The 15,849-nt window shown below is 44.6% G+C and overlaps 1 protein-coding gene across 1 annotated transcript in view; it reads right to left on the reverse strand.

The window, feature by feature from the left end:
• Positions 1 to 15,849, reverse strand: part of CPS1 (carbamoyl-phosphate synthase 1) — a 161,802-nt gene that overhangs the window by 129,837 nt on the left and 16,116 nt on the right. The gene's annotated exons all lie outside the window — the stretch shown is intronic.

Below are 15,849 nucleotides of genomic sequence, written 5' to 3' on the forward strand. Positions count from 1 at the left end.
CATTTTCATGAGGGAGGAATAAAAAGTGAGTCAAGATTAAAGCTCCCTATGGTTTGGTGACCAGGAATGTCCACTGTAGGCTCCCGAGCTTCTTCCTTCGTTGCTTCTCATGCATGAGCTCCACGGTTATAGTTTGCTGTTACTTTGTTGACAGTGGCAACCTATGATCTGAAGTCATGGGTGCTGCGTGGCTTAGAATATTATTATTATTATTATTATTATTATTATTATTATTATTATTTATTTGTACCCCGCCCATCTGGCTGGGTTTCCCCAGCCACTCTGGGTGGCCTCCATAGAAACCAAAAAACACTAAAATATCATACATTAAAAACTTCCCTGAACAGGGCTGCCTTAAGATGGCTTCTGAATGTCAGGTAGTTGTTTATCGTTTTGACATCTGATGGGAGGGCGTTCCACAGGGCGGGCGCCACTACCGAAAAGGCCCTCTGCCTGGTTCCCTGTAGCTTTGCTTCTCGCAATGAGGGAACTGCCAGAAGGCCCTCGGCAATGGACCTCAGCGTCTGGGCAGAACGATGGGGGTGGAGACGCTTCTTCAGGTATACTGGGCCGAGGCCGTTTAGGGCTTTAAAGGTCAACACCTGCACTTTGAATTGTGCTCAGAAACGTACTGGGAGCCAATGTAGGTCTTTCAAGACCGGTGTTATGTGGTCTCGGTGGCCGCCCCCAGTCACCAGTCTAGCTGCTGCATTCTGGATTAGCTGTAGTTTCTGGGTCACCTTCAAAGGTAGCCCCACGTAGAGCGCATTGCAGTAGTCCAAGCGGGAGATAACTAGAGCATGCACCACTCTGGCAAGACAGTCTGCAGGCAGGTAGGGTCTCAGCCTGCGTACCAGGTGGAGTTGGTAGACAGCTGCCCTGGATACAGAATTAACCTGCGCCTCCATGGACAGCTGTGAGTCCAAAATGACTCCCAGGCTACGCACCTGGTCCTTCAGGGGCACAGTTACCCTATTCAGGACCAGGGAGTCCTCCACACCAGCCCGCCCCCTGTCCCCCAAAAACAGTACTTCTGTCTTGTCAGGATTCAACTTCAATCCATTAGCCGCCATCCATCCATTGGCAAAGTACACTGTCATGAAGTTTCTCACCATCTGCAAAGGAGAGGGGCTCTCTGTCTGAAGGGTAACTTAAAAGGGGTGGGGGAGACAGAGGATTGGTAGTATAGGGCGATATTCTTCCAGTGGTACTAAAATTCCTCTTCAGTTGGATAAAGTACTGTATTTTGCCCGGTTGAGAGGTATTCTTGAACTGATGAGTTTCACTTCAGCAGTGGGTATATATCATGCTACAAGAGGATAAAATATGCTCAATGTGTGGTTTGCAAGTACATTGGGATTCTTCAGAATGATTTACACAAGCTAAAACTAATTTATTTTGTTGTTGTTATTTAAATTGTATATAATTGAATAGTCATACAGTTTTTCAGATATCAGCAAGTTGCAAGAGGCATTTTTATGGAATGCTGACATCCTTGTGAAAAGATGGATTGTCACAGACTGGAAAACTCTTTAAATAATCCAGAATGGTTACAGAATGATATCAACGAATGAGTGTGCAGGCCAATTGAGAGAAATTATGTGTCAAATTAAACAATTGGTATGAAATATTCCAGGTTGCGATGTTCTACTCTTTGAATATGTATGTGTTGCCACCGACTAAAATGAATTAGGTCCTTAGTTTTAATGTATGATTTTCGTAAGCCTGGAGAATACATAAATATGCACAATCAGGCTACAATTATTACAGAGTAATCCTATTAAAATTAGCTGGGTTGCTCTGAAATAAGTCAGTTATGAATTACACCCCTGGTCTCTTGCTAAGTGTAAATTCTTTTACAGATAAATATGGCTATTGCTGTAGTGATATAAATCTAAAGTGCATCTTCAGCCTGATTTTGTACTGTACAAAAGTCCTTCACTACAGTGGATATTGGCCCAAAATATGGCATGTTGTTGTTAAGTCGTTTAGTCGTGTCTGACTCTTCGTGACCCCATGGACCAGAGCACGCCAGGCACTTCTGTCTTCCACTGCCTCCCGCAGTTTGGTCAGACTCATGTTTGTAGCTTCGAAGACACTATCCAACCATCTCGTCCTCTGTCGCCCCCTTCTCCTTGTGCCCTCCATCTTTCCCAACATCAGGGTCTTTTCCAGGGAGTCTTCTCTTCTCATGAGGTGGCCAAAGTATTGGAGCCTCAGCTTCAGGATCTGTCCTTCCAGTGAGCACTCAGGGCTGATTTCCTTAAGAATGGATAGGTTTGTTCTTCTTGCAGTCCATGGGACTCTCAAGAGTCTCCTCCAGCACCATAATTCAAAAGCATCAATTCTTCGGCGATCAGCCTTCTTGATGGTCCAGCTCTCACTTACATACATCACTACTGGGAAAACCATAGCTTTTACTATATGAACCTTTGTTGGTGATGTCTCTACTTTTTAAGATGCTGTCTAGGGTTGTCATTGCTTTCCTCCCAAGAAGCAGGCATCTCTTAATTTCGTGGCTGCTGTCACCATCTGCAGTGATCATGGAGCCCAAGAAAGTAAAATCTCTCACTGCCTCCATTTCTTCCCCTTCTATTTGCCAGGAGGTGATGGGCCCAGTGGACATGATCTTCGTTTTTTTGATGTTGAGCTTCAGACCATATTTTGCGCTCTCCTCTTTCACCCTCAATAAAAGGATCTTTAATTCCTCCTCACTTTCTGCCATCAAGGTTGTGTCATCTGCATATCTGAGGTTGTTGATATTTCTTCCGGCAATCTTAATTCCGGCTAGAGATTCATCCAGCCCAGCCTTTCGCATGATGAATTCTGCATATAAGTTAAATAAGCAGGGAGACAATATATAGCCTTGTCGTACTCCTTTCCCAATTTTGAACCAATCAGTTGTTCCATATCCAGTTCTAACTGTAGCTTCTTGTCCCACATAGAGATTTCTCAGGAGACAGAAGAGGTGATCAGGCACTCCCATTTCTTTAAGAACTTGCCATAGTTTGCTGTGGTCAACACAGTCAAAGGCTTTTGCATAGTCAGTGAAGCAGAAGTAGATGTCTTTCTGGAACTCTCTAGCTTTCTCCATAATCCAGTGCATGTTTGCAATTTGGCCTCTGGTTCCTATGCCTCTTCTAAATCCAGCTTGCACTTCTGGGAGTTCTCGGTCCACATACTGCTTGAGCCTTCCTTGTAGAATTTTAAGCATAACCTTGCTAGCATGTGAAATGAGTGCAATTGTGCGGTAGCTGGAGCATTCTTTAGCACTGCCCTTCTTTGGGATTGGGATGTAGACTGATCTTCTCCAATCCTCTGGCCACTGCTGAGTTTTCCAAACTTGCTGGCATATTGAGTGTAGCACCATAACAGCATCATCTTTTAAAGTTTTAAATAGTTCAGCTGGAATACCATCACTTCCACTGGCCTTGTTATTTGCAGTGCTTTCTAAGGCCCATTTGACTTCACTCTCCAGGATGTCTGGCTCAAGGTCAGCAACCACACTACCTGGGGTGTACGAGACATCCATATCTTTCTGGTATAATTCCTCTGTGTATTCTTGCCACCTCTTCTTGATGTCTTCTGCTTCTGTTAGGTCTTTACCACTTTTGTCCTTTATTATGGTAATCTTTGAACGAAATGTTCCTTTCATATCTCCAATTTTCTTGAACAGATCTCTGGTTCTTCCCATTCTGTTGTTTTCCTCTATTTCTTTGCATTGCTCGTTTAAGAAGGCCTTCTTGTCTCTCCTTGCTATTCTTTGGAAATCTGCATTCAATTTCCTGTATCTTTCTCTATCTCCCTCGCATTTTGCTTGCCTTCTCTCCTCCGCTATTTGTAAGGCCTCATTGGACAGCCACTTTGCTTTCTTGCATTTCCTTTTCATTGGGATGGTTTTCGTTGCTGCCTCCTGTATAATGTTGCGAGCCTCCATCCATAGTTCTTCAGGCACTCTGTCCAGCAAATCTAAATCCTTAAACCTGTTCCTCACTTCCACTGTGTATTCATAAGGGATTTGATTTAGATTGTATCTTACCGGCCCAGTGGTTTTTCCTACTTTCTTCAGTTTAAGCTTGAATTTTGCTATAAGAAGCTGATGATCTGAGCCACAGTCAGCTCCAGGTCTTATTTTTGCTGACTGTATTGAGCTTCTCCATCTTTGGCTGCAGAGAATATAATCAATCTGATTTTGATGCTGCCCATCTGGTGATGTCCACGTGTAGAGTCATCTCTTCTGTTGTTGGTTTTCTTGTGTTGTTTGTGATAACTAGCTTGTTCTCTTGACAGAACTCTATTAGCCTTTGCCCTGCTTCGTTTTGATCTCCAAGGCCAAACTTGCCAGTTGTTCCTTTTATCTCTTGATTCCCTACTTTAGCATTCCAATCCCCTATAATGAGAAGAACATCCTTCTTTGGTGTCACTTCTATAAGGTGTTGTAAGTCTTCATAGAATTGGTCAATTTCAGTTTCTTCAGCACCAGTAGTTGGTGCATAAACTTCGATTACTGTTATGTTAAAAGGTCTGCCTTGGATTCGTATCGAGACCATTCTATCATTTTTGAGATTGCATCCCAGTACAGCTTTTGCCACTCTTTTGTTGACTATGATGGCCACTCCACTTCTTTTGCGGGTTTCTTGCCCACAGTAGTAGATATGATGGTCACCCGAACTGAATTCGCCCATTCCCGTCCATTTAGTTCACTGATGCCCAGGATGTCAATATTTATTCTTGCCATCTCACTTTTGACCACATCCAACTTACCCAGGTTCATGGTTCTTACATTCCAGGTTCCTATGCAATATTTTTCTTTACAGCATTGGACTTTCCTTTCGCTTCCAGGCATATCCGCAACTGAGCGTCCTTTCGGCTTTGGCCCAGCCGCTTCATCAGCTCTGGATCTACTTGTACTTGTCCTCTGCTCTTCCCCAGTAGCATGTTGGACGCCTTCCGACCTGAGGGGCTCATCTTCCAGCGTCATAACTTTTATATGCCTGTTGTCTTTGTCCATGGAGTTTTCTTGGCAGGAATACTGGAGTGGCTTGCCGGTTCCTCCTCCAGGTGGATCACGTTTGGTCAAAACTCTCCATTATGACCTGTTCATCTTGGGTGCCCTGCTTGGCATAGTTCATAGCTTCTCTGAGTTCTTCAAGCCCCTTCGCCACGGCAAGGCAGTGATCCATGAAGGGGAAAATATGGCATAGCTAATAATAATTGTAATAATGTTGTTGTTGTTGTTGTTGTTTAGTCGTTTAGTCGTAATAATGTTACAATCAGCCAAATTTTGCACCTCATGCTTCAAGAACCTTTAATATCAATTAACTCTTTTTAAACTGCAAAAAACACCTTTTATATGCAGTGAGAGAAGTTTGTAAGAAAAATGCAATGCCTTGGAGTGCATGGCAACACCAACCATGCAAACCGGATCCTGGCATGTCCATCATTAGATTCAGGCATTCAGACTCAGACAAATAACCATGGTGGAGTTATTTCAGTCCAGTGGTCTTGGCTGCAAGCCAACAGGTAAGTCAGTGAAAGAAGTATACAAAACAAGGAACTCTTGGGAAAATCAGGTAGGAGTCTTATCTCTGACAATAAAAGGTGTTTTGATGATCTGTGACTGAACCATCTTCCACTCCATTCCTTTGCCTCCATCCTGCCCAGGTCCTGCATGACTCATACATATTATGCTTGGTTTTGCTACGGAGATGACCCTTGTTGCCAGTGGTGGCTCAGGACCACCTGTGCAAGGAGCATCTGTTGACCCCACCTTCAGCCTCACCTTTGTCAAAGCTGAGCAAGTGCACAAAAGGAATAAGGTCCTGGTGCGCTCTTATCCCAAGAGAGATACAGTTTGTGTGAAGGCTCATGAGATATGCTGGCTGGTGCATGAATAAAAGCAACGTGAAAGGGGTGCATCTTTATGGAAACAGGAGCCATGCCACGCAAAAACAAGCTCAAAGAATGGTCTGCCAAAAAAAAAAAAAACTGTTTCTGCTACTGAGGCAGGTTGTTGAAGGGGAGTTAATCCATCAGCTGCTGCATGGCTTTAGTGATGTGACAAGATTTATTGCCCATAATCTGTCACAGGGAAGAAAACTTTGATGCCCTCCATCATTCTGATCTATATTAAACAGTTGTTTGTTGGCAGGTATATTAACACAGATAGTAATTAGTGCTTTCAAAAAGCATAACTGATTGCCTTCAGATTCAAAAACTTGCAAACGGATTTGCCTGTAATTTAGTGTTACTACCAGAGAAACCGCTTAAGATTCCATCTTGTCTTGTGGTGATTCACATAATAGAAACCACTGAAGAGTCCATCTTGTCTTGAGGTGATACATGCATATAGAGAACGCAGTTTGTACAGCATCTTGTACTGTGTGAAAGCTGTAGGTCTTGACCTAAAATCTTGAGCTTTGTTAAGTTGGGATCCTATAAATGTTCTGTTGCAGATGGAGGATCTTCAGCATGTTACTATGTTAGCCAGGGCTGACATTTAGAGGTCCAAACTGTTGACCCAAGTCTGTGTTCCCTCTTGTGGAGTATATCCTTCCTTCCCTCCCTCACTTCTTCATGAACATTTTCACTTTCTCCATTCCAAGACCTTACTTCACCTCTGAGGAATATCAGGAACCTTCATCCTTATCAAAATACAATAAAACACACTCAATAAAAGGATTCTGATAATTAATTTATTAGAGCACTTTGCAGTTACAGTAAGAGACATAGTTCCTCCAAGCAAACTTAGAACTCATAAATTGGCTGATGTAAGAAGGGAGAAGATGAAAGAAAGACAAGTGTTAGACATAAAGCCGATGTTTCCTCCAGAAACCGACCAAGCTGCTCAGCAACTGCTCTCTCAATTACTTTACCCAGATATGGGAGATTTGAAACTGGGCGGTAATTGGATAGATCTAAAGGATCTAGTGAAGTTTTCTTTAAGAGTGATGTGCGTGATATCTGGGCATGCCCTAATCAGCCAAGACGGGCACGGATCGAGGAGGCAGATGGTGGGCCTACCAGCTTGGAGGAGTCTATCCACATCAGCAGGGAGTATCTGATCGAAATGGTCTAACACTGGACCCGAAGTCAGTCGAGGGGCCTCCAGTTCTGTCACTGTATCTAACTTGGCAGGCAGGTCACGGCAAAGCAACAGGACTTTCTCCGCAAAAAAGCTCGCAAATGCCTCACAGCTGTGGGTCGAATTTGTGCTTAAATTTGGTTGTCCTCCTAAGGACGTTAACAACCTAATTATTCTAAAAAGTTGTGCCGGGCGAAAGCTAGCAGATGCAATAGAAGCTGCGAAGTAAGATTTCTTAGCAGCTTTCATAGCCATCTCATAGGCTTTCATAAGCATCCTATAAGATGTTCTTGAAGCTCCGTCATGAGTCCGTCGCCATACTCGCTCTAGCTGTCTGAGATCCCGCTTCATTTTCCGGAGCTCCTTGGTAAACCAAGGGGCCCAGTTTTGACAGGGTCGCAGAGGGCGCTTAGGCGCAATCTCATCGATGGCCGCCAAGAGCCGGTTATTCCAGTTCTCAACAAGGTCATCTAATGAGTTCCAGAAGGAGCAGGGTCCCGCAAGGCCTGACGGAATCTATCAGGATCCATCAACCTTCGCAGGCAAGCCCAAATAGGCTCGCCACCCGAGCAGGGGAGGAGCGGGAAGTCAACCTTGGCTTTCAGAGTGTAGTGATCAGACCATGGCACTTCCACAGGGGGGAGCATGATCACATCTATGCCAGCACCAAAGATCAAATCCAGCGTGTGGCCTGCTTGATGGGTGGGGCTCAAAACAAACTGGGAGAGCCCCAGTGTTGCCATGGAGGTCACTAGGTCCAGAGCCTGTGAGGAGGGGGCAGCATCGGCATGGACGTTGAAGTCTCCCAAAACCAATAGTCTTGGGAACTCCAAGGCCCAGCCCGCCACCACCTCCAACAAGTCTGACAGGGTGGCTGCCGGTGCACTGGGCGGTCAGTACACCAGCCAGACAGCCAAGCTCTCCTTGGTGCCCCACATGAGACCAACACATTCAATGCCGGAGATCAACGGTGGTGGTGGAGCCCTGAAAGAGCAATCCTCCCAGATTAACAACGCTACTCCTCCCCCCCCCCAACCCACAGTCCGCGATTGGTGGAGGACAGAGAAACCTGGAGGTGTTATCTCACGTAGGGAGACTACTTCGCCTTCCCATACCCAGGTCTCTGTCACACAAGGCAGGTCAATCCCCTGCGAGACAAAAAAGTCACGCATGGTGGCAGTTTTATTGCCTATGGACCTGGCATTGCACAACACCAATGATGGAGGTGGGTAATCCCTGCTCGCCCTACCCTTGTCCCTTGGGATGGGGCGTAGATTTGAATGGGTTTGAGCATCACTGCATCTCAAAACCCTTCACCGATAGTGATATCTAGCCCCACCACCATTCTTCCCTAGCCCTTCAATAGTGGGAATCCCAGACCCCATACTAGCCTCCCCAATAGAGGGGTAAGATCCCCTCACTAACAAGTCATCCCTGGGCCAGGACTCCTGGGTCAGAATGGTATGGGGAAGAGGTGAAAGTTCAGTAGTGTAATTATCCCTAGAAGATAAAACCCAACCAACTGCACCCTGAGCAAAGAAGATGTTCCGCTCCTCTGCCAATGAATCATCAGCCTTAACCATGTTCCTTGTATTGCCCTTGTAGCTGGTTAGGTGCTGCAGTCGTTGCCACACTTGCTTCATGTTGTTATCGGCTAAATAATTTCCCCCCTTAAGCTTATGCTGTTGTTTTGCTGCCTTAATGCCTTTTTTTGAGATTTGTTCTCGCCTCTTTGTATATGTCTATATTCCCTGTCTTAAAGGCAGAATCCTGGATTTATTTATTTTTTTAATATTTTTATTAAGTTTTCTTTCAAACAGTCAGAAATTTACAGAATAAAGAATAAAGAATGAAGATACAAGAAAAAAGAAATACATAAAAACCAACTTTCCAGAATATTTTTACCATTCCAACCGGACTTCCCCACATCTTCCGAACCCTGCGTTCTTTGCAATTAAAACATCAGCAATTTGTTACCTTATTTCATATCTTACTGTATCTTTCAAATACTATGTTTCTAAATTCAAAATACTGTATCCCCGTTATTTGTACCTTAAAAATAAACATAGTATAGTTATTTCATGTTGTCCACCTCGTCTTTCTTATAACTTAGTTTCCAATTCACCTATTCAAGTTGCTGAAGCAAAAGTTTCCTAATCATACACATTCTTAACATTCATACAACTTATATTGTTTTTGCAAATAGTCCTTAAATTTTTTCCAGTCCTCCTCCATTATTTCCTCTCCCAAATCTCGGATTCTGCCAGTCATTTCAGCCAGTTCCATGTAGTCCATCAACTGTGTCTGCCATTCCTCCAGCGTGGGTAAATCTGGTGTCTTCCAATACTTTGCGATGAGGATTCTTGCTGCTGTAGTAGCATACATAAACAGAGATCTATCCTTCTTTGACACCTTCTGGTCCACCATGCCCAGGAGGAAGGCCTCTGGTTTCTTGGGAAAGGTATATCTAAATACCTTTTTTAACTCATTGTAAATCACTTCCCAGAAGGCCTTCACTTTTGGGCAGGTCCACCAGAGATGAAAGAATGTCCCTTCCGCCTCTTTACATTTCCAACATTTGTTATCAGACAGGTGATATATCTTAGCCAGCTTAACTGGAGTCATGTACCACCGGTATATCATTTTCATAATATTTTCCTTCAAGGCATTACATGCCGTGAACTTCATTCCGGTGTTCCATAACCTTTCCCAGTCCTCAAACATAATGTTGTGCCCAATGTCCTGTGCCCACTTTATCATGGCGGATTTTACTGTCTCATCCTGTGTGTTCCATTTAAGCAGCAAGTTGTACATTCTCGAGAGTATCTTAGTTTTTGGTTCTAACAGTTCCGTCTCTAATTTCGATTTTTCCACCTGGAAGCCAACTTTTTTATCTATTTTGAAAACCTCTTGAATTTGAGCATAGTGTAGCCAGTCTCGCACCTTATTTTTTAATTTCTCCTGGCTCTGCAACCTCCAATTATCTCCAATTTTTTCAATTATTTCCCAATATTTCGGCCAATAGGCCTCCATGTTGGGCCTTTTTCGAGCCTAGGCCTCCACCGGTGATAGCCACCTCGGGGTCTTGCCCTCTAATAAGTCTTTGTATTTCATCCAGACCATAAATATTGCTCTTCTGACAATATGGTTTTTAAACAATTTATGAACTTTAACCTTGTCGTACCACAAATATGCATGCCAACCAAAAGCATTGTCAAACCCTTCCAGATCTAGGACATCAGTGTTCTCCAACAAAAACCAATCCTTCAACCAACAGAAGGCTGCAGATTCATAAGAATCCTGGATTTTCAGGAGTGTTCTTACTTCAGCAGTCAACTATGGTTTACAGTTCCCATAGACTCTAATGCATCTCTGCAATGTTACCTTGTCGGTGCACACTTTAATATAGGAAAGTATAGTATCTGTGTATCTATGCATATCTTGATGTTCAAACACACTCCAATCAGTGCTCTCAAAACAATCCTGGAGCTGACTAAGAGCACCCTCTGGCCAAATTCTGTTTTTATAAACGGCTGAATTCTTCTCCTGAGAGGGATGTACTTCGGACATAGAAAAACTGAAGAATGGTCAGATGAGCCTAAGTGGGGGAAGGGGATTGCCTGTATGCCTGTTTCAAATTGGAATATGTGAGATCTAGAATATTCTGTCCTTTTTTTCATAGAATATCTTTTTCATAGAATCATAGAGTTGGAATAGACCACAAGGGCCATTGAGTCCAACCCCCTGCCAAGCAGGAAACACCATCAGAGCACTCCTGACATATGGTTGTCAAGCCTCTGCTTAAAGACCTCCAAAGAAGGAGACTCCACCACACTCCTTGGCAGCAAATTCCACTGTCGAACAGCTCTTACTGTCAGGAAGTTCTTCCTAATGTTTAGGTGGAATCTTCTTTCTCGTAGTTTGGATCCATTGCTCCGTGTCCGCTTCTCTGGAGCAGCAGAAAACAGCCTTTCTCCCTCCTCTATGTGACATCCTTTTATATATTTGAACATGGCTATCATATCACCCCTTAACCTCCTCTTCTCCAGGCTAAACATGCCCAGCTCCCTTAGCCGTTCCTCATAAGGCATCATTTCCAGGCCTTTGACCATTTTGGTTGCCCTCCTCTGGACACGTTCCAGTTTGTCAGTGTCCTTCTTGAACTGTGGTGCCCAGAACTGGACACAGTACTCCAGGTGAGGTCTGACCAGAGCAGAATACAGTGGCACTATTACTTCCCTTGATCTAGATGCTATACTCCTATTGATGAGGCCCAGAATTGCATTGGCTTTTTTAGCTGCCGCGTCACACTGTTGGCTCATGTCAAGTTTGTGGTCAACCAAGACTCCTAGATCCTTTTCACATGTACTGCTCTCAAGCCAGGTGTCACCCATCTTGTATTTGTGCCTCTCATTTTTTTTGCCCAAGTGCAATACTTTACATTTCTCCCTGTTAAAATTCATCTTGTTTGTTTTGGCCCAGTTCTCTAATCTGTCAAGGTCGTTTTGAAGTGTGATCCTGTCCTCTGGGGTGTTAGCCACCCCTCCCAGTTTGGTGTCATCTGCAAATTTGATCAGGATGCCCTTGAGTCCATCATCCAAGTCGTTGATAAAGATGTTGAATAAGACCGGGCCCAGGACAGAACCCTGTGGCACCCCACTAGTCACTCTTCTCCAGGATGAAGAGGAACCATTGATGAGCACCCTTTGGGTTCGGTCAGTCAGCCAGTTACAAATCCACTGAGTGGTAGCATAGTCAAGACCGCATTTTACCAGCTTCTTTACAAGAATATCATGGGGCACCTTGTCAAATGCCTTGCTGAAATCAAGGTAGACTACATCCACTGCGTTCCCTTCATCTACCAGGCTTGTAATTCTGTCAAAAAACGAGATCAGGTTAGTCTGACATGACTTATTTTTCAGAAATCCATGCTGACTATTGGTGATCACAGCATTCCTTTCTAGGTGCTCACAGACTGTTTGCTTAATGATCTGCTCCAGAATCTTCCCTGGTATTGATGTCAGACTGACTGGGCGGTAATTATTTGGGTCCTCTCTTTTCCCCTTTTTGAAAATAGGGACAACATTTGCCCTCCTCCAGTCTGCCGGGACTTCGCCTGTTCTCCAGGAATTCTCAAAGATGACTGCCAGTGGTTCTGAGATCACATCTGCCAGTTCTTTTAATACTCTTGGATGCAGTTCATCTGGCCCTGGAGACTTGAATACATCTAGACTAGCCAAGTATTCTTGTACTATCTCCTTAGTTATTCTGGGCTGTGTTTCCTCTGCTGAATCATTTGCTCCAAATTCTTCAGGTCGGGCATTGTTTTCTTTATCGGAGAAGACTGAGGCAAAGAAGGCATTGAGGAGTTCAGCCCTTTCTGTGTCCCCTGTTTGCATTTCACCATCTTCTCCTCTGAGTGACCCCACGGTTTCTTTGTTCTTCCTTTTGCTACGAACATACCCATAAAAGCCTTTTTTGTTGCTTTTAACCTCTCTAGCAAGCCTGAGTTCATTTTGTGCTTTAGCTTTTCTGACTTTGTGTCTACACGTGCTGGCTATTTGTTTGAATTCCTCTTTGGTGGTTTCCCCCCTTTTCCATTTTTTGTACACATCCTTTTTTAATCTTAACTCAGTTAAAAGTTCTTTAGATAGCCACCCTGGCTTCTTTAGGCACCTTCCATGTTTCCGTCTCATTGGTATTGCCTGAAGTTGTGCTTTTACTATCTCCCTCTTAACAAACTCCCAGCCATCTTGAACTCCCTTTCCTTTTAGTATTACTGTCCATGGGATCTCACCCAGCACTTCCCTAAGCTTTATGAAGTCGGCTTTCTTAAAGTCGAGAAATTGAGTCCTAGTATGCTTGGCTGCTCCTTTCCGCTGTATAGTAAACTTCAGAAGAGCATGATCACTCGCGCCTAATGATCCTTCCACTTCTACCCCACTAACCAGGTCATCAACATTGGTTAGGACCAGATCTAAAATGACTGTTCCTCTTGTTGCTTCTCCCACTTTCTGGACAATGAAGTTGTCTGCAAGGGCAGTGAGGAATCTGTTTGACCTTATGCTCTTGGCTGAGTTTGACATCCAACAAATATCCGGGTAATTGAAGTCCCCCATTACTACTATCTCCCTTCCTTTTGCATGCTTGGCCATCTGTTCCAGGAAGGCATCATCTATGTCCTCCGTTTGGCTTGGGGATCTATAGTAAACTCCCACAATGAGGTCACTGTTATTCTTCTCTCCCTTAATTTTGACCCAAATGCTCTCACTTTGGCTTTGAGGTTCTAAATCTTGGATCTCTTCACAGGTATACACATCCCTGACATATAACGCCACTCCTCCTCCTTTCTTGTCTGGTCTGTTTCTTTGAAATAGATTGTATCCCTCCATTATTACATTCCAATCGTGGGATTTATCCCACCAGGTTTCAGTGATTCCTATTATGTCATATTTAGTTTGCTGTACCAGGAGCTCAAGCTCATCTTGTTTATTTCCCATGCTTTGCGCATTAGTGTACAGACATTGAAGTCCATTAATCATTCCCCCGTGTCTCTTATTTAAGGATTTTCTCCTCCCACCACTAGGTCTGCATGCTCTTTGCTCCATTCGGTCTATGACAGTTGGATGATCATCTTCATCAATTGATAGACTCCTACCTTCAGGAGCACTGTCTCCCTCCCCCACATTAGTCAGTTTAAAGCCCTCCTGATGAGGTTTCTGAGATTTTTTGCAAAAACATTCCTCCCAACCGTTGTGAGGTGCAGCCCATCGCTTGCCAGAAGTCCATCTTCAAGAAACTGCATTCCGTGATCTAAGAATCCAAACCGTTCCTGTTTGCACCATTTGCGAAGCCAGTTGTTCACTTCCACTATTTTTCCCTCTCTCCCTGGGCCACGTCGTTCAACTGGGAGGACAGATGAGATGACAATTTGTGCATTTAATTGCTTCAATTTCCTGCCCAGAGCTTCGTAATCTCTTTTGATCTTCTGGAGGCTATTGCTTGCAGTGTCATTGGTTCCCACGTGAACCAAGAGGAAGGGGTATTTGTCAGTGGGTTTTATGATTCCTTGCAGTCGTTCAGTTACATCTTGGATCTTAGCCCCGGGGAGACAGCACACTTCCCGAGACATCTTGTCAGGCCCACAGATCACTGCTTCTGTTCCCCTCAGTAGGGAATCCCCTATCACCACTACACGCCTCCTCTTAGGTCTGGTCGGGGTTCTTCTGTGAGCTGTCGGTTCCAAGGTCGCCTGGACATTCCCAGAGGACTGCCTTTGCTCCTCGTCTTCATATACCTGATCGACTGTAATGAGGGAGAGATCCTCAAATGGAGTCTGCTCTTCGTCTTCCATGCTAGGGGAAAGGACCTCAAAGCGATTGCGTATTTCTAAACAATCAGAGCGAACCCTGGGCCTCCTACTTCTTTGAGTCACGTTTCTCCATATATCTGGCTCCTGTGTTGGTGAACTAGCCACCTTCTCAGGGGAGTCCCCTGTCTCCTCCTTGGTGGAGACGGTGTGCTCTGTTGCTTCCAAGAAGAGTTCCAGCTCTCTAATTCTTTGGAGCGTAGCTACACGTTCCTCCAGTTGCTGGACTTTGTCTTTTAAGAGGGCAATCAACATGCAATTGCTGCAGGTAAAGCTGCCTGCAAGCTTTGGCAAGATGGCAAACATTGCGCAGGAACCACAGGTGACTGCAGCTGTTCCCTCACCCTCCATCTTGGGAACGTGTCGTTGGGGGTGACTACAGTGGTCCTCTATCATAAAAAGTGTGGAGACAGGACAAATAAATCCCTCCCAAAAAACCTAGGTCTCCCCCAACAAATGTTTGAGACTAGCTCCCCTAAATCTAAAATATGGATCAAACTGCGCGCGCCGCTAGGCGCGCGCCGCTGCCCTAAAGCTCTGATAAGCTCCTCCCACAGCTAATCACCTACCTCAACAGAAGCCCTGCCCCCTCTGACCTTTGCCCAGAGAGAGCAGCTAATCAGCCACAAGAAACTCACACAAGAAAACCCTTTTTGTTCCTTCTTCAGCTGCTGCCCTAAAACTCTGATAAGCTCCTCCCACAGCTAATCACCTACCTCAACAGAAGCCCTGCCCCCTCTGACCTTTGCCCAGAGAGAGCAGCTAAACAGCCACAAGAAACTCACACAAGAAAACCCTTTTTGTTCCTTCTTCAGCTGCTGCCCTAAAGCTCTGGAAATTTCCTCTAGTGGGAAATTTCACAAACTGTTCAAACTTAGGAAAAACTGTCTTTAGGCAGGCTTGATTGAAGTCCCCTGCCACAACAAGGGCGCCCTCTGGGTGGAGTTGCTGCTGCTTAGAGATGACGTCATATAGCTTAGAAAGCGCTGCACTGACATTAGCATCGGATGGAATATAAACAGCTATAATAATTATGACAGTTACTTCTCTAGGCAGATAAAAAGGCTGACATGTAACGGCCATCAATTCTACATCTGGGGAGCAAAAAGGCGCGGGGGGGGGGGGGAGATCCTCACTAAGTAACATCTCCTGCACCGTTGGAGCATCTCTAACAAGTAGATCTTGGTACCTTGTTTCACCCCACCCCAAATAAAAGCATATTGATCATAACCGTGTGAGAAAGATGAGGCATATAGTGTGGTTGCCCCCCAAATCCATTTTGCTTCGAAGTCAGACTTTTCATCCACCTAACTCGGTATAGTCCACTCTAAAGCAGGTGAAATACTACCACTGTCCACCAGACAATGGTGAACTCCTAGTTCCTATCAACCTCAGC

This window comes from Podarcis muralis, chromosome 1 (assembly GCF_964188315.1).
Source record: "Podarcis muralis chromosome 1, rPodMur119.hap1.1, whole genome shotgun sequence".
NCBI classification, from domain to species: domain Eukaryota; kingdom Metazoa; phylum Chordata; class Lepidosauria; order Squamata; family Lacertidae; genus Podarcis; species Podarcis muralis.